Source organism: Pleurodeles waltl, chromosome 3_1, assembly GCF_031143425.1.
Source record: "Pleurodeles waltl isolate 20211129_DDA chromosome 3_1, aPleWal1.hap1.20221129, whole genome shotgun sequence".
NCBI classification, from domain to species: domain Eukaryota; kingdom Metazoa; phylum Chordata; class Amphibia; order Caudata; family Salamandridae; genus Pleurodeles; species Pleurodeles waltl.
The window spans coordinates 1,499,932,185-1,499,954,716 of NC_090440.1; positions in this window are offsets into that span (position 1 = coordinate 1,499,932,185).

The following is a 22,532-nucleotide window of genomic DNA, read 5'->3' on the forward strand; positions in this document are numbered from 1 at the left end:
CCAGTCCTTTGCACAGTGAGTTGGTGCCTTGTTGCAATGGAGCGTACCTTCCCCTGTAGGTTGTTCCACCTCTTCCTGATGTCATCCCTGGTTCTTTGGTGCTGTCCCACAGCGTTGAACCTGTCCACGATCCTTCACCATAGCTCCATCTTCCTAGCAATGCATATCTGCTGCACCTGTGCTTCAAATAGCTGTGGCTCTACCCGGATGATTTGATACACCATGACCCTTAGCTCCTCCTCTGAGAATCAGGGGTGTCTTTCTGGTGCCAAGGGTGTTGTGTGAGTATTGTGGGTGAGGGTATGTAGGGTGATGTATTGGGATGTGTGATATAAGGTGCATGGGTGGTGCATAGGTGATGGTGGTGTGTGGCTCTGGTCTTCTCTGTGGTCGTGGTGTCTGTCTCGTGCCAAGGGTTTGTATTCCTAAAGGGTTGTGGGTACTGTGGGTGGGTGTTTTATAGTGGTGTGGGTGTGGTGTGTGTATGGGTATCAGGTGTGTGTAGTTTGAATTGTCCAACATGGTGTTGTTTTGTAGGTGTGTGTGTATTTTGAGCACAGCAGTATGTACTGCCAATGGTTTACCACCATCGAATGTCCGCCGTCGTGATTCCTGGGTCATGCCCTGGAGGGCGTTGTTCTGTTGGCGTAACAGTGTGGGTTTTGATACCGTCAGTTTGTCACTGACCTTTGGTGTGGCGGAATTGTGAATGTGGCTGAATAGTGACAGATTGGTGTCTTTGTGTCATAATATGGTGAGCGGATGTCGACTGCGGCGGAGGTTGGTTGGCGGAAGTCAGCGTGACGGTAAGTGGGATTTCCCGCCAATGTCATAATGAGGGCATGTGCCATTTGGCAGCCTTGCATTACAAGCCAAGTGAAAGATTAAGCTCTCAACCAAGGCATGTGCTTCTGCGTTTTTGTTACTCCTGCAAGTGCAAACCTTTCAGACACCTTCTTTAACTGGTCCTGTAACAGATGCAACATATGGAATGGAATGGCCCATTGTACTGTCATCCATGCCAACTTCCCCTGTGGAAACGTCAAAAGGGAGTCACATCTGTGTCAGGCATTTAACTAGGCCCCATTTGTTTGCATCCATGGTCATAGCTTTCCCAATTGCATCACCTCCTCTTTGCATGACATCATTATTGTTCTGGCTGTACTGCTCAAACAGACATTGACACTTTCGGTATCATGGCTTTAAACTGGTACTCTGTTAGCATGCTGAATAATAGGCAACTGCTTCCGGGCTTTGAAAGAACAGCTGAAGTGAGAGGAGATTCATTTGCAGGTGTTAAGTATGTTGCTGACTTTGGGCCTGATTTAGATCCTGGTGAAGTGAGTTAGTCTACCACAAATGTGATGGATATCGAATTTGCCATATTTGCCATATTACAATCCCATTTTATCCTATGATGATTGTAATACAGCTGACGGTATATTCATCACATTTAGGATGAGTATTCCCTCCACTTGGATTTAAATCAGGCCCTATGTCTTCTTTTTTGATAAAAACACAAATGAGAGTACGGGGTTCTTATACCGGGGGCAGGTCAATAGTGTAACATTTGTTGCACTATGCCCCTCATAAACCTCGACTGGAGGTAGGACAGCAGTGGATTCTAGTGTGTGGGATGAAAAAAGGGGAATTTCCTTTACGGACTAGGTGGTCTCACACACTCAATGGTGTCATGCTTCATCATATGACCACCTAGCCCCACCCAGGTAGGGCAATGCCACCTGGGCGGATCTTTTTTGATAAACCAGGTTTATGCAGTGCACCAAACACAGGACTCTAAAATAACCACCATCTGCCATGGCCTTGACTGTGCTACTGCCATTGTCCTCTGACAACAAATTCAATTCTGAGACCTCTGGGTGGCAGCCATTCAGACACCTTGATTATTAAATTTGTCCAAGATGTTTGAAGCTATGTGTGATATTTCCATGTTGAACATGGTTATTGTTGCATGCTGCCAAATTTTCCTAAAAGTTTCTTCTGGGGCACGACCTGCAGATAGCTTTTGCTTTAGCCCCTGAAAAAAGAGAAGTAGTGTGCAGTAATGTACATGTAATCAGTTGCCTGACCATTGGTCTACATGTCTGTCATCAGGTGGATAGTGTGGACAGCACTGCGGCAAAACTTCTACAACCAACTGCAGCACACATCTTGATGCAACCATGGAAGATCAACTCTGACAACATAGGTCCGACTTGGAACCTTTCATTTTGGGCAGATGGCTGCCACAATTTCTAAGAATCTCAATCCTTCTACAAAAGAAAAAGGAAGAAGGTCCAGCGCTAACATTTTTGCCAGCTTCCTATTGTATAAACGTGCCTTTTGGGTGGTTGCGGTTTTAGGGCCCCTCCTGCCGAACCATGCCCGTAATAGTAGTATGGATTTTTTTATTTTCTAGGGCCAATGATGCGGACACTTTTCAAGAAGCAGGTTTTAGGAGACTCAGTGACCATCATGGGGCAGTCACAGTAGGTGAGGTCACTGAGGCGGGTGGTTCTGGTGCACTGTTGGGGTCAGTGCTGCTTTGTGTGAGGATGTCACCCTCTTCTTCCTCATCTCCCACTGTGAGTGGAATTGCAACTGATGTTTTTGAGCTCTGCTCACCTTCACCACCATGTTCAGCAATTTTTTTAAGGTGCTACTCCCACCGAATTTCATGATGTTTTTTTTAACGTGGGTCTTTAATCTTCCCATAACATAATGTGAACCAGGCGTACCTTGACAAACACTTGTGTGGAAAATTGCACATTTTACAATGTTCTCTTGTTTGCTAAGCGTTAAAAAGTCCTAAACTGGGGAGGAGTACTTTATTAGTGGGCCAATGCCTATAGAAGAACTGGAGATAGTTGGGTGTGCTGTCGATTGGATCCCTGCAGTGCATACTTGTATTGAGCTAGGTTTTAGTGAAGTTCTCAGCTGGGTCTTTACAAATATTGGAGCTGGTGCTGCTACCTATAGCACAGCCCTCCGAGCAGGTTGAAAAGTAATGTTATACTCCTCTGTGCCAGCTATCACAATGACTGGCTCGTCATTGTTATACTCCTCATTATCCCTTTCCTTAATTCTAAGTCGTTAAGGAACATTTCTTTTCTCTTGTCTCTCCTGGCATCTCGCGAACTCTGCCGGACTCCACTCCACTTCCCTATCATCATCATCAAAAGTGGTGCTTAGAGAAGATGGTGGAGTAGTACCCCTACTGTTTTTCAAAATTCTTCTTATGATCCCACATTCTTTACTGTAAGTCGTAATTAATCTCAAGGGTTCATTTGCCTCATTATTTCTCCAGTTTTGTTTTGGAATTAGGAAATCATTACGTTTAACATCCATAATCTTTTTCATACCTTTGTTTAAAAGACTTTGTTTATATCCTCTCATTTTGAATCTGTATACAGTGTCATCAAACTTTTTTAAAAGCCTCTTCATCATTCGAGCATTTTCTCCTCATTCTTATAAGCTCACCATATGGTATGCAAGCTAATAATGCTTTTGTTTGAAACTTTTCTCCATGCAACATACTGTTTGTAGATGTTGACCATTCCATATCAACAATACAAGTGGACTATACTGACTTGTTATTTGTGTTTTAATTAGTCATTTTTAGTAATTCACTACAGTTCCCGGAATGCTTCATAATGTGCCATTGGGGAGGGTAATATAAAAAGGTGAGCATAGTGATAGGACTCATTAACCATGAGAAAGACCGGTGTGGTCGAAACACTTCAGTGCAGTTGCAATATTCACAATAAAGAATATTTTAAGTTCACAGAGTCCCATGCACAATTCTTTGGAACATTAATCATTATTGATGGGCGGGTCTCCCCTCCTGGCACTGGCACCAGCCGTTGAGCGCGTTGTCACAAAGGCCATTCTTGCAGAGGAATATATATATATATATATATATATATATATATATATATATATATATATATATATATACACACATATACATATATATATACACACATTCACACACACACAGAGCCAAGCTACATAATTAAGAAAAAAAATGCATCACCATGGGGGTTGAATCCATCATCATCCTTGCCTTGCCAGCATCAAGCCAAAGAACCCACTACGACTGAGACAGGAGAACCTCCCCAATGGGATCTTATTGGGCAGTGTGTCCACTCCAAAACAAACTATGTCAGTGCTCAGTTTTCTCTGCTTTATATGCCTTACATCAACTTAAGAGGAAGATTCCAACAATCGACCCCTCCTATAGTTATTGACTTCAAATGCTGATTGTACTTGGTCTGTGTCAAAACACTCAAAATAACTGGCCAGGTCCCAATGTGCATTCCTGAGACAGAGCTGTACCTTTCTCTGATGAAAACATTTTCACCCTGTTACACACATTACCTCCACATCCCCCACAATATGTTATCTGCTCTGGTGAGAAGAGCAAAAACACATTCATTGTAAAAAACAAGCTTTGTGGAAAAATACCTGCACCACAACTGTCAGGGCACATGAAGCTGAGCACAAAATGGAGTCAGTGGTCAAGATGGAGTTGGTGGTCAAATACAAATAGCATTACTCGCCACCCTTTGACCAGTGACTCTCATTACATACTGGTCTAAAGGAAACGCTTTTTGGTCTAGATTTTGCAATCAGCTTAGGTATGCATTGTACACAGACACATAGGGGGTGATTCTCACCCTGGCGGGCGGCGGAGGCCACCCGCCAGAGTTCCCCCCTTCAAAATACCGCTCCGCGGTCGAAAGACCGCTGAGGGTATTTTGGGTTTTGCACTGGGCTGGCGGGCGACCGCCAAAAGGCCGCCCGCCAGCCCAGTGCAAAACACCTTCCCACGAGGACGCCGGCTCAGAATTGAGCCGGCGGAGTGGGAAGGTGCGACGGGTGCTGTTGCACCCGTCGCGTATTTCAGTGTCTGCAAAGCAGACACTGAAATACAAAGTAGGGCCCTCTTACGGGGGCCCCTGCAGTGCCCATGCCATTGGCATGGGCACTGCAGGGGCCCCCAGGGGCCCCACGACACCCCATACCGCCATCCTGTTCCTGGCGGCAGAGCCGCCAGGAACAGGATGGCGGTATGGGGTGTCAGAATGCCCATGGCGGCGCAGCGAGCTGCACCGCCATGGAGGATTCTTATGGGCAGCGGAAAACCGGCGGGAGACTGCCGGTTTTCCGCATCTGACTGCGGCCAAACCGCCGCGGTCAGAATGCCCTGCGGGGCACCGCCAGCCTGTTGGCGGTGCTCCCGCCAACCCTGGCCCCGGCGGTCCATGACCGCCAGGGTCAGAATGACCCCCATAGTATTATTATAATATAAATCTTGAATATTTCAATTAAGATAGTGCACAATTGCCCAAAATCAGGCAACCAGCTAAATTACCTTTCCCACAACCCTTTATCTGCATCTTGTTTCACTCCTTTCACCAATTAATGGAAAGCTTCAATATGGGACTGGATGGAGTTAGAATGGCCTGACAGGTTAAACCAACACATGGCATCAAATTCTGAGGAGCCATGGTCATGCTTCAATAGCAAATAGTCAATGGCTGACCCGTTTTGCAATCCAGCTTTTCTAGTGCCTTGTATATCTAGCAATAACTCTGATAAAGTGATCGAAGTAGAATTGATGTTCTTGACCATCAAACATGCTAATTTGTTAATAACTCAAGTATTATAAACAGTTAATCCTGGAACTCCTACTGTAGAAATGTTTGAGCTCAGATATTCTGATTTTGATAGTAACAGAATTTCAGAGTCACAGTCTTCACTTAGTCTAACTGCTTCCCTTGTGTGTTAAGTATGTAATACAGAGTGAAATGGAAACATCAAAAGTCCTACACAAGGCGTGCTGTTGGTGACATTTTTACACATTTTATACATTTTATCACTCCTTTGCTGACATAGCACTCATTATTACCACAGGACCTCTTGAGGAGAACTCTGTTGGTGCTTTAAGCTGCATTTGAGCACACTTTCCAATTTTGTGAGTGTCACAGGTTAGGTTATAGCAGACATCTCCGGCAGTAATATTGTAAGTGATCACATGTGTGATAATGTTCCATTTTCCACCCGTTGTCTCTTGGCAAAACCTACAGTACTTGTAGTGTGTGAAGTGTGTAAAGAAGTCACTTTCTTGCACAGCTCCATTATTGTTGGTGGCATTAAAGATTTGCAGCAAAACGCTGGCAGGAGTCGGAATGGCGACTAAACACATTGAGATAACATCAACAGTACTTTTAATATTCGTCATGCTGAGATCCGATCTGTTGAGCACCGTGCATGCGGGAAGAATCCAATTGTTTTCATTTTGGTGCAGTAAAGGTGTCAATCAGCGTGGTTGGTCAATCACTTTCAAGCTGGGGGCTTTAGGCCCCTCCCGACCCCACATGGATACCCCAAGTGAAGACCAGATAGCACAATCAGCAAAAAGGCACCTTGTGGTATGACCTGTAAAGGCAACAAGTATGATCATTCTCACAAATAATATTTATCAGCTGGTGTGTGCTCCTACTTTTGCTCTTCAGGTTTCATAACTAACAAGAGATTGTCCTTGCCTTTTGCTATAATTTCTGCTGGTTCAGGAGGACGATTTGGAGATTCTACCCACACCTTAGCATTAAGATTTTTGTCAGTTGAACCAAAACCTGCCTTCCCACGCACCGTAAGAAGGGCTGGGGCAGTCTCCTTTTTAACTATTCCTCCACACACTGGGATGAGAATGATCCAAGCAATTCTGTCTCCAGGTTGCTTTATCAAATCAGCTTCTCCACTGTTCAGTACGATAACTTTGAGTTCTCCTTGGTAGTCTGCATTGGTCGCTCCCCCCAAAATCTGAGTACCTTTGAGTGCCAACACAGATCGAGGAGCAATCCATCTGAAGTGCTCCAAGGGAATTTGTGATCCATTACCTGTTTCAAGAAGCACTATGGTGGTCATTACAACCCTGGCGGTCGGTGTTAAAGCGGCGGTAAGACTGCCAACAGGCCGGTGGTAAAAACTTTGCAATTACGACCGTGGCAGAAACTGTCAACAAAGATAGCCACTTTAACACTCCGACTGCCACGGCGGTACAAACAAACAGCACGGCAGTCACCGCCAACAGACAGGCGGAGGACAATGTACCACCCACAGTATCACAACAGGCCAATCCACCACCTTTTCCGGGGTGGATTTACTGCAGATAAAAATACGGCGGAAACAGATTTTCGAAGGGAAAACGCTCACCTCTACACACCCCACGAGGAACGAGGACACCATGGATCTGGAACTCCAAATTCTCCCTGTGATAGTCTTCCTGCTTCTCTACCAGGAGCACGAACGCCGGAGGCGAAGACCAGGGTGAGTACTGCACCTACGACACAGGGGAGGGGGTGGAAAAAACAGGGACACACATACGCAACACGCAACACCCCCACCCCACCCTCACCCACTACAACACACACAGTAATACAGCATGATACATCACAGTTACACCCCACAACCCCCCCCCCCGGAAGAATGCAAAGACAATAGAAAATTAGTGTAACCATTGTAATATATTAAAATCAAGTACGCAAAAATGTATATATATACACCATGTACAAAATATATACCAAGCATAGTAGTCCAGGTAGTGCTCCAATTAAGTCCGTGGAACACTGGGCCCACACGGTATGGGCGAGGCCCACACAAGATCCCCGACCATGACGGAGAGAACACTGCAGGGGCATCAGAGAGCAAGAAAACAGGCACCTCAGGGGGAGGGAAAGGGGGGGCACCTCAGCCGTTTGAGTGCACGACGCCAAATCCACGGTAGGGCCACATGCCCACTGTTCAATCTCTCAAGTCTCTACAGTGGGTGGGTTGCTCACTGTTCCCTCCTGGGGAGTGCAAAGCCATAGTCTCTCAACTCTCTACAGTGGGTGGGTTGACAACTGCCATATCCTGGGGAGTACAAAGCCACAGTCTCTCATGTCTCTACAGTGGGTGGGTTGCCCACTATTCCATCCTGGGGAGTGCAAAGCCACAGTCTCTCAATTCTCTACCGTGGGTGGGTAGCCCACTGCCATATCCTGGGGAGTTCAAAGCCACAGTCTCTCAAGTCTCTACAGTGGGTGGGTTGCCCACTGCCATATCCTGGGGAGTGCAAAGCCACAGTCTCTCAAGCCTCTACAGTAGGTGGGTTGCCCACTGTTCCATCCTGGGGAGTGCAAAGCCAGAGTCTCTCAAGTGGATAACAGTGTCCACTGATTCTTGAGGGGGGATGGTGGCCAGAGTGCTTCAACCTGCTAAGGACAGAGGTAGTGGATGACAGTCTCCACTGATTCTGGAGGGGGCATGGTACCCAGAGTGCTTCATCCTGCTATGGACAGAGGTAGTGGATGACAGTCTCCACTGGTTCTGGAGGGGGCATGGTGCCCAGAGTGCTGCATTCTGCCCGTCACGAACTCAGTAGCATCATTCCCCTTGGCGCTCATGGGCCAGCGTTGCTTGAGACGGCGGGGCCCTGTTCAGTGGTGCTTGAGACGGCGGTGCCCTGTTCAGCTGTGCTTGAGGCGGCGGTGCCCTGTTCAGCGTTGCTTGAGACGGCGGTGCCCTGTTCAGCGGTGCTTGAGGCGGTGGTGCCCTGTTCAGCGGTGCTTGAGGCGGCGGTGCCCTGTTCAGCGGTGCTTGAGACGGCGGTGCCCTGTTCAGCGGTTCTTGAGACGGGGGTGCCCTGTTCAGCGGTGCTTGAGGCGGCGGTGCCCTGTTTGTGTCTTGAGACCACAGAAAGCACCTTCCCCGTAGGTCGTTCCACCTCTTCCTGATGTCCTACCGATTTCTTGGGTGCTGTCCCACTGCGTTGACCCTGTCCACTATTCTTCGCCATAGCTCCATCTTCCTTGCAATTGAGGTGTGCTGCGTCTGTGATCTGAATAGCTGTGGCTCTACCCAGACGATTTCCTCCACCATGACCCTGAGCTCCTCCTCAGAGAACCTGGGGTGTCGTTGCTGTGCCATGGGGTGGTGTAAGTGATGTGTGGGGTGGTGTTTGGGGTGCAGTGCGTGGAAGTTCTGGGGTGATGGTGGGTGATGGTGTTGTGTGCCTGTGGATGCTTGTATTGTTGATGGTGGTGTCTCTCTCTGGTCTTCGTTCGTGATTTGTTGTCGTAAGGGTTTATGGGTGATGTGGGTGTGTGTTTTATATAGTATTGGGTGTGTGGGATTGGTGTGTGTATGTGTATCAGGTGTGTGTATTTCGAATTGTCCAATGTGGCTGTGTTATGTATATTTGTGTGTATTTTGAGCGTGGCGGTGTGTACCGCCAATGGAATACCACAGTTGAAAGACTGCTGCGTTGATTCGTGTGTCGTGATAGTGTGGGCGTATTTCTGTTGGCGTGACGGTGGAGGTTTTGTTTTCGCCAGTTTATCACTGACCTTTGGTGTGGCGGACTTGTGTGGGTGTCTGAATTTTGGCGGATTCCGTGCTGTGGGTCATAATAGCTGTGGTGGTTTTCTGCGGCCGTGGCGGTGTGTTGGTGGTCTTCTGCACGGCGGTTAGCGGCTTTTACCGCCAATGTTGTAAGGACCCCCTATGTCTCTTGGTTTCAATCTGTACATGTGCAAAGCATGTAATTTAAGACCTGCAGCTTCTGGGGTGGCTGGGTAGGGAGCTAAGGCTCCTGTTTTTATCTACCAATACATAATAGTATTGGTTGCAACATGGGGTTTTATGTTCAATGCTGGAGTTAACATTCTGATTAATGGTCTTTCTGCATTTGTCAAGGGTCTACTATTAAGTGTCAGAAGGCAATCAAATATCCAGGATAAGAATCCACCATCGTGCATGACTATTGACACCTGCAACTTTTGGTAAAGGAAAAATGTAATCAATCTTCCATTTCTGCCCAAGGAACTCCCCTCTCCCCAACTGATCTCTGACAGTTTGTGAGACAGAGCTCTGTTGTGTGTGTTGACAAATAGGACACTGCATGATCACTGTTGTTCTCAAGTCTAGGGGAATGTGCATTCCTCTAATCTCTGCCTAACTGTTGGTGGCCTTCTTTCCCAGATGTCCACATTTTTGGTACATCCATTTAGCCATCCCAACCAAGTCACAACCCTGTGTTGCCACTTCTGCCTCTGAGATTTTGGCTTTGTTGTCTGCAAAGGAACCATTCTTCTAGTGAATCAGTGGGATTGCGGGCATCTACATGATACACAGTAACAGTACTTTGCTCTAGCATTTCCCAAATTTCCTGCCACAGTTCTTTTCCCCAGACCTCCTTGATTTGCAACTTATGTGCATACCATGTGGGAAGCCAGGTGGCTAACCCATTGGGGGTGGACCAAGAATCAGTGAACTTGTGACATGTCCCAGGAAGTTCCTGTTTTAATTCTTGATGGACAGCATACAATTCTGCGTATTAACTACTTTTCCCTTCTCCTATGGTCAAAAGCAGCTTCTTGGTGACTGGGTATATGACACTGCCTTCCAAAGTCTTTTGCCACCCACCTACTTGGCTTAACTATTGGTGAACTGTACATGCTTCCTATCCTCAGGGTACAAGGATTCAAATGGCTCACCCCACCTTACGGGTGACTTTTTTACTTCTGGCACCTCCTGCACTACCTCATCATCCTGCATGTGGGCCTGTGCCACCTGTTCCTGGAGGGCCACTGTCCCTGCTTGTCCCACTCAGGCCCTGTCTTGTATTTGCCATTTCCTTTTTTTAATGCTGGCTTCTTGTGCATGTCCTATCTGGTGAGTTTTAGGGGAGCTCATCACCTACAACATTATTGGAATCTCAGATCTCAGAATTACATTATGACCTAGGGTCATTTGCTCTGTATCCACTAGAGCCCAGTAACACGCTCATAACAGCTTCTCAAAGGGAGTATATCGCTCTCTAGCATCTGGTAGCTTTTTGGTCCCGAAACCCAGGGGCACCCTCTTTCTTTCCTGTTTTTCCATATACTCCAATTTGCATATTTCCTCTGAACGGTTACATGTAACTCAATGTCTCCTTCCTGTACTGGCCACAAGTCTAACACCTGTTGAATTGCCTCCTTTGCCAATTCAAATGCACACTACTGCTGCTCAACCCATTCAAATTCATGCTTTTTTCTAGTCACTTTGTACAAAGGTGCCAAAATTCGACTCAAGTGAGGTATATGCTGTCTCCAAAATCCAAACAATCCCATCAATCACTGATTCCCCAGTTTATTACGAGATATGGCAAATTCAAGTATCTTTTGTTTTACCTGCAGCAATACCTCCCTATGCCCCTGATTCCACTGAATTCCTAGAACCTTCACATTTTGAGAGGGCTCTTGCTTCTCATCTGGATTGATCATCCACCCTTTGCTCTGCAAAAGTTCCAAAACCCAGTCTATCTGAGTCTGCACGTATTCTTTCGTGTCTCCCTGAATCATCATATCATCAATATAATGAGACAACTACACCCCTGGAATGACAGATACTTTATCCAGGTATTCTGCCACCAGCTGGCCACAGATGGTGGAGCTGTGTACATACTCCATAGGGAGGCTAAACATCTTAGTATGTTTTCTGCCGAGTGAAAAGGAGAATTGCTCCTGAATCTCAGTGGCCAATACTATAGAAAAGAAAGCATTGGCAATATCAATAGTTGTATACTAGGTCCCTTTATGTTTTTGTATACTCTCAATCAAAGTGATGGTGTCAGGGAGGCATATATTTGTTCAATTTGCGATAATCAATAGTCATTCTATAGCTCCCATCTGACTTGGCAATGAGCCACAAGGTACTGTTCCACTCAGTGGTGACTGGGGCCACCACACCTGCCTACATCAAATCCTGTATAGTCTTACTTATCTCCTCATGCCCTCCTAAAATTCGGTGCAATTTCAAACAAACCACCTTGTTTACTGGGGACATCTTCACGGGGTATCTTTAGATAACCCACCTTCATTGCTGCCACTGAAGTGTATCGCTTTGATCCAAATTGATAACAACCATCATCCAAGTATAAAGTCAAACCCTTCAGAATGTCAATTCCCAGGTTACACTCAAGGAGGGACACAATCAAAACAGTGCATTCTCTTTTAGACCTTCTCCCTATTTTCATTTGAACATTAGTCTGCACTTCTGGGGTTTGCTTTTCACCCTGTGATGGTGTAGTGCTGACCTATAAACTTTTTTGAATTTTCATATATCAAAGAGGCCTCCGCTCCGGTATCCACCAAGAACCAAACATTTTGTACATTTTTATTTTTCCAGTGAATTTCTAAATCATCATTTATTGTCTAATATCTTTGCGAGCCTATACCTGTACCAGAGTTTGGCCTATTTCCTAATCTGATTTAAACCTGTCAACTCTTGCCCAAGTCCCCTTTACTGTTTTCCACCGACAACAAGTCAGAGTTCAAATCTTTCTCCTCCTTCCCCCCTGCAGAAACATTTTTCTCTATTTCTTTTCCTTCCTTCTGCATCCATGACTTGCCCTGATTCACTTGTTTGTTGTCCTGCTTATTTACTTTTCTACTCCTTCCTTTCTGTCCAACCCTTGCTTGTAATAAATCTCCCACAGGCTCTTGATATCTATCCCAATTATCAGTTCTTTGTTAAAACCATCCTTCAGTAATGCCTTAAACATATCTCTCCTTGATACTCTCTTATTATCTGTACGACCTTCAGACTTCTAGGGCCTCTAAGGTTTCATCCAGTCTCCAAACTCTCCTCATGCACGAGCTGTCTCCAGCACATCCTTTAAAGGATTATCTGCCTGATTGATTAATCGGGTCATTATCACATGTTTGTAGGCTGGTGGAGCAAAGCAGATTACCTTGTTTCGCACTGACATAGAGAGCGGTCCAATTTTCATTACATCTTCCTTAATTGTTTGCGTTGCATCTCTCAATATATACCAGGGCTTTTTATTTTGCAGCCAGTCTGACTCTGTAGAATAATTATGGTTACACCCTATGACTGTTACCTTCAGTAGGGTGAACTGCTGGCTACCTCGATGGCTCATAAACTCCTCCAGTACAGTGGGACCAGTGGTAAGTATGCAAAGCATAAGAGCATCTCCTACATTCAGCATTAATCCTGAGGATCCTGTGTCAAATAATCGCACCATCCATGCAAGTAATGTTTCATCAGATCTGTGCATAAATCTGTTTATTATCATTTACATCTTGTTGTGTATAATCCTCTAGAGAGTCCATAGCTTCATTCCCAACAGGGTACTGAGGTCCATGCAGCAACTTTCATCTGTGTATAAAATGTGCCTGCAGTATTTTCTGTCCATCTGCCTCACTCTGAACAGCACTATTCTTACAATGCTCCTCACTAGAATCAGAAAAATCTGTGGAATCCCAAATATTTGCATCCCAAGCGTCAGGATTCCAGCCTAGCCCTGCTTTAGCAATGGCTAAATGAACCTTCCTTTTATTCACGCTCCCACGGCGTTTATATTTATATTGCGCGAGGTGCACGGCGGCTTTCTCTGCCTGACTGATAAGTATCAACTTTATCTTGCAGTAATTTGTTCTGACAGGACAGCATAGTTATGATATATTTGGCTTTGACTAGCTGCCTCTCCAATTGCTGATTTTCTTGTGCTAACTAAGCACATTCATCATGCATTTTTCCATAAGCAGATAACAAGATGCAGCGCCGTCTGCCAAAGATGGATAAATTATGTCCCTGCTCTACTGGCACTTTTTGCAAACAAGTTCATACTTTTGTTGGTTCTGCATCCACAAGATATTTACCCCAATTTTAACATAACCCTAGTCCACATGCTCATTAATTTACAAGAGTATCATAGGGTGCTTTTTCACACCCTGGTATGTCATTTTGCACCTAGGGAACTGCCTTTGGCTTTTTGCCAAACATTTACACTTTTTAAATCTTTTATTTCATGTAGGAAAGTACCCTCTTTCCTGACATGGTTAGCCCCATGTTCTCCCTGTTGGCAGTGTGTTTGACTATGTTCACTGGGATCCTGCTAACCAGGACCCCAATGATTACGCTCTCTCCCTTCTAACCTGGTTACTTGTACTATTTTACCACACATTTGGCATACCGGTGCCCCCATGTAAGTCCCTAGTATATGGTACCCAGGTACCCAGGAAATTGGGGTACTAGGTTATCCCCAGGGACTGCAGCATGTGATATTCCACTCATGGGGAGCCCATGCAAAGTGTATCTGCAGTCCTGCCATTGCAGTCTGCATGAAAGGGTGCATGTGCCCTTTTCACTACAGGTCACAGCAGCAGGTCACTGTAATTCACCCCTTTGGCAGGCCCTCCTAGCCCAGAGGGCAGGGTGCAAGTACCTGTGTGTGAGGGAACCCCCGCGCTAGCAGACATGCCCCCACAAACTCCATTTTCATTTTCTTTGACTACATGAGTGTGGAGATGCCATTTTATATGTGTCCTGGACATAGGTCACTATATCCAGCTACAGAATGGTAACTCCGAAACTAGGCATGCATGGTATCAAACATATCATAATCATACCCCAATATTGTTGCCAGTAGTGGAAGTATGATTCTATACACTCTGGGGGCTGCTTAGGGGACCCCCAGCATTGCTCCTACAAATCTTCTGGGATTTTCCGGGCAGCCCAAGCTGCTGTCACCCCTCAGACAGGTTCTGCTTGATCGCAGCTTGAACAGCTCATGCCCAGGAAGGCAGAACAAAAGATTTCCTTTGGTAGAGGGCAGGTTAACACCCTCTCCCTTTGGAAATAAGTGTTACATGGCTTGGGAGGGGTAGCCTCCCCAAGCCACTGGTATGCCTTGAAGGACACATTTGGCGCCCTCCATGCACAAATTAGTCTACATCCATTCAGGGACTTCCAGTCCCTGCGCTGGCATGAAACTGGACAATGGAAAGGGGAATAACTACTCCCCTGTCCATCACCACTCAAGGGGTGGTGCCCAGAGGTCCTCCAGAGGGTCCCTGGGTTCTACCATCTTGAATCCAAGGTTGGCAGAGTTCTCTGGGAGCATCTGAGTGGCCAGGTCAGGCAGGTGACGTCAGAGCCCCCTCCTGATAGGTGGTCACCTGCCTAGGTCTCCAACCCCCATTTCAGTGCTATTTAGGGTCCTCAGATCCGGCTTGCAAGATTCCAGCAGGACTCCTCTGCAACCTCTACTTTGACTTCTTGCCACTGGAACCTTGACTGGAACTGACAATCTGTATCCACGACAAAGAATCTGCTTACAATTTTATTTCCATGGCTCCTTCCAAATTCTGCAACATTTCCCCAGCTGTGCATCCTCCGAGGGCAGCAAGTCTTCAGTCTGAACGAGAAGGAAGAAGGAATCTCCCTTGGAGTGAAGAGTCACTCCACTGCATCCACAGGCTCCAAATACAATGATGAGAGGCCGCCTGGATCTCCTCTCATCCTGAGCTGCATTGATCCTGCATCATGGGTTGGAGTCTGTCGTAGTCCTCTGGGTCCTCTCTGCTGTCTCTCCAATTTTGGTGGAGGTAAGCCCTTGCCTTCCCATACAGGACATTACCCTGTGCATTGAATCCCTTGCAGCTACCAAGGCTTGTTTGCATCTCTTCCAAAGGGATTTTAGCTGCTTGTAGCCACAGCCCCCAGCACTCTTTCCTGTGATTCACAGCCCTCTGCCTGCTTCTCCTGCAACGTTGGACCCTTCTTCAGTGGTGCTGCACGGGCTCCTCTGTGACTTCGGGTTCCTCGTCCAATGGGTCTCCTGTGGGGGGCTGCCTCTCCTTCTTTGGACTCTATGCCTTGCTGATGGTCCCCCTAGAACTCCCCCAATGGGTTGAGTCCTCATGGACTGTGCTGGTCCCCAGCAGCTCCATTTTTGCTTCACCTCAATTTCTGTCTTTGTTAAGGCTTGTTGGTGGGCTTTCCACACCACTGACCATCTGCAATCATCCACCTGGTGTGGGATGTCGACTGCATCCTCTAGGAACTCTTCACCTACTCCAGGGCTGCATTCCTGACTGTCTTCGTCCTAACGTCGACCAACTCCTACATCCAAAGCTGTGTGGTTAGTAGCTTCTACTCCTCCTGGACACTTCTGTGACTTCTGGACTTGGTACCCTTCTTCCACAGGTCTTCCTCATCAGGAATCCACCACTGGTTTCTTGCAGTCTTGTCTGCATGTTGCATTTTCATCATTTTCTTCCTTTTGGGTGGTTTGGGTAAAATGTAGTAATTTACTCCTTTCCTCTTGGTCACTAGGGGGCACTGTGGTACTTGCCTTTGGGGTTTCTTAGTATCCCCAGCTCCCCTCTCCACATTCCACTTACCTAGGTGGGGGTCCTGTGTTTGCATTCAATTTTTTAAGTATATAGTTTGGGCTCCCCCTAGGATCACTATTGTCTAATTGCATTTGCACTGTTTTCTATCACTTTCTATGCATATTGCTGATGGCTAGTGCACATATTTAGTGTGTTTACTTACCCCTTATTGGAGGGTTGCCTCTCTAGTACTTTTTGGTATTGTGTCATTAAGATAAAGTACCTTTATTTTTGTAACACTGAGTGTTTTCTTTCATGTGTGCTAGTGCTGTGTGACTACAGTGGTATTGCATGAGCTTTACATGTGTCCTAGATAATCCGTGGCTGCTCATCCACAGCTACCTCTAGAGATCCTGGCTTCTAGACACTGCCTACACTACACTAAAATGTGATACCTAGACTTGGTATAAGGTGCCAGCTTCCTACAATGGTGGTGCAGCGGTGGGATAAGCACTTGCATTTGCCTTACCACTCTGTCACTTGGTACTTTTCACAGGAAAGATCACTTACTGACTAGGGGTACACAATGTACTTAGTGTCAGGGAAAGTGTCTCTTAAGTTTAGGTAAGCTAGGGGTCTAGGCATAGCCCTTGCTCTAAACTTCTTTTGAGATACTAGGGGTTAGGGTAGTTAGGTATAACTATACCACTCTAACAACACCCTGTCTTTAGAGCAGAACACCTCTCAGGCCATGGACTCACTATATGTGGGCCTCACTTTCCAAGAGTTGAGGGAGTTGTGTTCAGAAAGGAACCTGAAGACAGTTAGGCACCCTAATAGGAGCCTGCTCATAAGCCTGCACCTCCAGGATGACCAGGGCCATGCTGGTAGTGAGGAGGAGGAGGAGGAAGAAGAAGCAGATTCAAGCCCCTTCAGTGTTAGAAAAACAGGATCTTCACACTGAGGAGGGTCAGCAGGGTCCCTCAGAGGATCATAGAGTCCCTAGCAAACCCCCTATCATAGCTGGGAGCACTTCATGTACTAGAAAGGGGAGCCATACCAGTAGGGTTCCCCTTTGTGCCCGGAGGGTTAGTTGAAAGGATAGCTAAGCACAGGGATAGATCCTCCTCTGCCTACTCTCATGTCACCTCACTCTCTGAGGGGACACACTGCTCATCTCCAGGGGAAGACTCCCTAGACAAGGAACTTAGACATCTGAGACTGGAGGAGGCCAAGCTGAGAATGTAGCAGCAAGAGCTAGCCCTAGATACCGAGGCCTTAGCAGTGGAGAGAGAAAGACAGGGTTTGGGATTAGCACCCCGTGTGGCAGCAGCTTCAGTTTCATGGAGCTTACGGTCAGGGAGGACTCTTTTGACTCCAGAAACTTAAATCAAGTTGTTCCCCCCTACAAGGTGGGGATTAACATATACAAGTGGTTCACTGCTCTGGAGTAGACCTGTAAGGTACAAAAGGTCCCTCAGTGACAGTGGGTTTCTACCTCTGGCTCTCCTCTGACAAAGGGAGAGGTAGACTTCTCACTATCAGAGAGGAAGATGCTGACAACTATGCTGTTCTAAAATCTGCAATCTTAGATGGATTTGGTCTCACCACTGAGCAACATAAAATCAAATTCAGGGACACCAGGAAACAGTCCTTCTAGGATTTGGTTGATTTTGTGGACTGCTCTGTTAAAGCTTTGGATGGCTGGTTACATGGCAGCAAAGTCAGTGATTGTGAGGGCTTGTATAATCTGATTTTGAGAGAACATATTTTGAACAACTGTGTGTTTTACCTGTTGCATATTTTTAACAACTGTGTGTCTGACTTGTTGCACCAATACTTGGTTGACTCAGATCTGACATCGCCCCAAGAAATGGGAAAGAAGGCAGACAAATGGGTCAGAACTAGGGTGAGCAGAAAAGCTCATACAGGGGCTGACAATAAGAAAAAGGAAGCAGTTACGTTTCAGGACAAGGTGGGGACAAAGATAAAAACAAGGAGTCTTCATCAGACCCACAAAACTCTTCTGGGATGGGTCTAAATCCTCTTTTTCTCCCTCCCATGTTAAAAAGCTTGGTGCTATATGTGTAAAAACAAAGGCCAAAGGCCAGGAGACAGCTACTACCCTAGGAAAAGTACCAGGCCACCCACCACTACAACCCCCACCTCTACCACTAGTGCCCTTAGTAACAGCAGTAGTGGTGGGTCTGGTAGCAATAACCAATCGAAGGGTGCAGCTTTGCTCACTTTGGGAGGTATAGTGGGGTCTGGTTTAGTCAGAAAGACAACAGAAGCTGATTTAGTCTCTGATGGGGACATTGATCTTGCCACCCTTGCTGCCTGTCCCCTTAATATTTATAAGTACAGGCAGCAGCCCTTGATAAATGGTGTTCAGACAGAAGCCTACAGGGAGACATGTGCCAGGATCAATATGGTGACCAAAAATCTGGTGTCCCCTGAGCAACACCTACTTGATCACCAGTACAGAGTGACTGATGTTCATAACAACACTGTATGCCACCACATGGTAGTTGTTGATTTCAGCTCCGGGGGAGTCATTGGTACAAAGACAGCTGTTCTGTCCACAGACCTACCTCTAGAATGTGTACTAGGACTTGGAGACTTCAGCTTGGGCTGAAGTGGAGATAGAGGCCCGTGTAGCAATGCTGGGCATCCCAGGGCATATCTTTGCCCCGACCATAGCACACACTAAGAGGCAAAATGATCAAGGGAACTTGGAGCCTGGAACAATGGCCCAAGAACTACCAAACCCCAAGGGTTAAAGGGCAAAAGGATGCCCCTACCCCCCCATCCAGTGAAGATTCCCCCTTTGAGGAGGAGGAATCTACTCCCTTGGCAGAACCCATACCTGAGGAACTGAAAGCTGATGCAGCTGAGCTCTTCAGTACAGTGTGGCTTGCCAGAGAGGAATTCAGTATGGCACAGAAAATCTGTCCCACACTGGAGGGCGTGAGGCAGCAAGCTGTCCTTCAAGAGGCAGGGGATGTTAGTGGCACCCACAAGGTGTACTGGGAAGACGACCTCTTATACTCAGAGCCAAGGGAACCCAAACCTGGGGCCACCAGGAGATTAGTTAAACCTCTGCATTATAGACAATTATTGTTGACCCTGGCTCATTACATTCCCCTGGCAGGTCACTTGGGGCAAAGTAAGACTTGGGACAGGCTTGTCCCTCACTTTCACTGGCCCTACGTGTCAGAGAATACTAAGGAGTTTTGTCACTCCTGTGTCACCTGTCAAGCCAGTGGCAAGACAGGTGGCTCCCCAAAGGCCCCCTTAATCCCACTTCCAGTGGTTGGGGTTCCCTTTGAGAGGGCTGGGGTGGATATTGTTGGCCCCCTACACCCATCCAGCCTCTGGTAACAGATGTATTCTGGTGGTGGTGGACCATGCCACCAGGTACCCAGAAGCTACACATTTGAGGATCACTAGAGCTCCTGCAGTGGCAAAAGAACTCCTGGGAGTTTTCTCCAGAGTGGATTTTCCTAAAGGGGTGGTATCAGACAGAGGAACCAGCTTCATGCCTGCATACCTAGAGGCAATGTGAAAATAATGCAGTGTTACTTACAAGTTCACCACACATTACCACGCCAAACCAATGGTAAGTAGAGATATTTAAGAAAACTCTCAAGGGCATGATCATGGGACTCTCTGAAAAATTCAGAAGGAGATGCGATGTCCTAATGCCATGCCTCCTTTTTGTCTCCATGATGGTCCCTCAGAAGGGAGTGGGCTACAGCCACTTTGGACTTCTGTTTGGGCACCCTGCTAGGGGTCCCCTTGGGTTTGTAAGGGAGGGCTGGAAGCAACCTCCCAAGTCTCCCAACCAGGACATAGTGGACTATGTACTTGGCCTCAGATCTAGGATGGCTGAGTACAACAGAAAGGCCACTAAAACTTTCAGGCCAGCCAGGAACTGTAGAAGCACTGGGATGACCAGAAGGCTGCTTTAACTGTTTATCAACCAGGACAGAAGGTGAGGGTCCTGGATCCTGGGGCTCCCAGGGCTCTCCAAGACAAGCGAAGTGATCCCCACACAATAGTGGAAAAGAAGGGTGAGGTCACCTACTCGGTTAACCTAGGGACTCCCAGAAACCCCCTCAGGGTGCTTCATATAAACCACCTGAAGCCCTACTATGATAGGGCTGACATGACCTTGCTCATGGCCACTGATAAGGGACAGGAGGAAGAGCGTGACTGTCTCCTTGTCCTCTTCTTCAACACTGCAGCTGATGGCTCAGTTGATGGAGTATTCCTGGCAGACTGTCTTTCTGAATCTCAGAAAGAAGACTGCAGCAATTCTCCTTTGGCAGTTCTCAGAACTGTTCTCTCTAACAGCTGGTCAGACAACATGATGTGAGCACACCATTGATACAGGGAGCAGTTTGTCCATAAAAAAGCAAAATCTATAGGCACCCTGACCATGTTAGAGACTGTATCAAAGCAAAAGTGCAAAAGATGCTGGACCTAGGAGTCATTGAGAACTCTGATAGCCCCTCAGCTAGCCCAGTGGCTGGTACCAAACCCTTACTTAGAATGGGAAAAGAAAAATTAGGTTTGGTGTTGACTATAGAGGGTTCAACGCTGTCACAAAGACAGATGCTCATCCTATCGCTAGGGCAGATGAGCTAATAGATACACTGGCATCATCTGATTTGACTGCAGGCTACTGGAAAATCAAATTATCAGATTATGCTAAACCAAAGACAGCATTTCCAACCATTGGAGGGCATTATCACTTTTCAGTGATCCCCTTTGGTTTATAAAAGGCACCTGCCACATTTTAGAGGCTGGTGAATGCAATCCTCCAAGGGCTGGAAGCCTATAGTGAAGCTTATCTAGATGATATAGATGTATTTAGCTCCACCTGGGAGGATCACTTGGCCCACCTGTGGAATGTTCTGAAGGCTCAGCAGAAAGCAGGCCTCACTATCAAGGCCTCTAAGTGCCAGATAGGGCAGGAAAAACTTGTACATCTGGGCCACCTGGTAGGTGGAGGCCATATGCAACCACCACAGGGAAAAATCCAAACCATATTGGATTGGACTCTCCCCACAACTCAAACTCAGGTGAGAGCCTTCTTAGGCCTCACTGGGTATTACAGGAGGTTCATTAAGAACTATAGCTCCATTGTAGCCTCTCTTAAAGACCTCACCTCAAAGAGAATGCCCAAGAATGTCTTATGGACTGCTAGCTGCCAAAAAGCCTTTGAGGATTTAAAACAGGCCATGTGTTCTGCACCTATTTTAAGAAGCCCTGACTACTCCAAGCAGTTCATAGTTCAGACAGATGCTTCTGAGCTAGGGGTTCGGGTATCTCAACTTAATACTGTGGGCCAGGACCAACCTACAGCTTTTATAAGCAGAATGGTGACCCCCAGGATAAAGTGTTGGTCAGCATTAGAAAGGGAGGCCTTTGCTGTGGTCTGGGCCTCGAAGAAGCTTTGTCCATACTTGTTTGGCACTCGCTTCCTAGCTTAGACAGACCATAAACCCATTCTTTGCCTCAAACAGATGAAAGGTAAAATCCCAAACTGGTAATGTGCTCAATATCCCTACAGGGAATGAACTATACAGGGAACATAGACCTGGGAGTAACCACTCCAATGCAGATGGACTCTCCAGATATTTCCACTCAGACAATGAAGACTCAAATGGACAAGCTTAGCCTTCTTGTTCTTTGTTTGGGGGAGAGGGTGTAGGAAAGTACCCTTTTTCTTGGCATGGTTTCCCCCATTTTCTGCCTGTTGTCTGTGTTTGACTGTGTTCACTGGGATCCTGCTAACGAGGACCCCAGTAATTATGTTCTCTCCTTTATAACTTCGTGACTTGTACGAAATTGTACTATTTTCACCCCACATTTGGCATACTGGTGCCCCCATGTAAGTCCCTAGTACCCAGAGCATGTGGGTACCAGGTGAACCCCATGGGTTGCAGCATGTATTATGCCACCCATGAGGAGCCCATGCAAAGTGTATCTGCAAGCCTGCCATAGCAGCCTACACGAAAGAGTGCATGCACCCTTTTCACTTCAGGTCACTGCACCAGGTCACTGTAAGTCACTCTTATGGCAGGCCCTCCTAGCCCAGAAGGCAGGGTGCAAGTACCTTCGTTTGAGGGCACCACTGCACTAGCAGAGATGCCCCAACAAACTTCAGTTCCATTTTCCTGGACTTCATGAGTGTGGAGATGCCATTTTATGTGTGTATTCGACATAGGTCAGTATCTATGACCAGCCACATAATGGTAACTCCGAACCTAGGCATGTTTGGTAACAAACATGTCAGAATCATACCCAAATACTGTTGCCAGTATTGGAAATATGATACCATGCACTCTG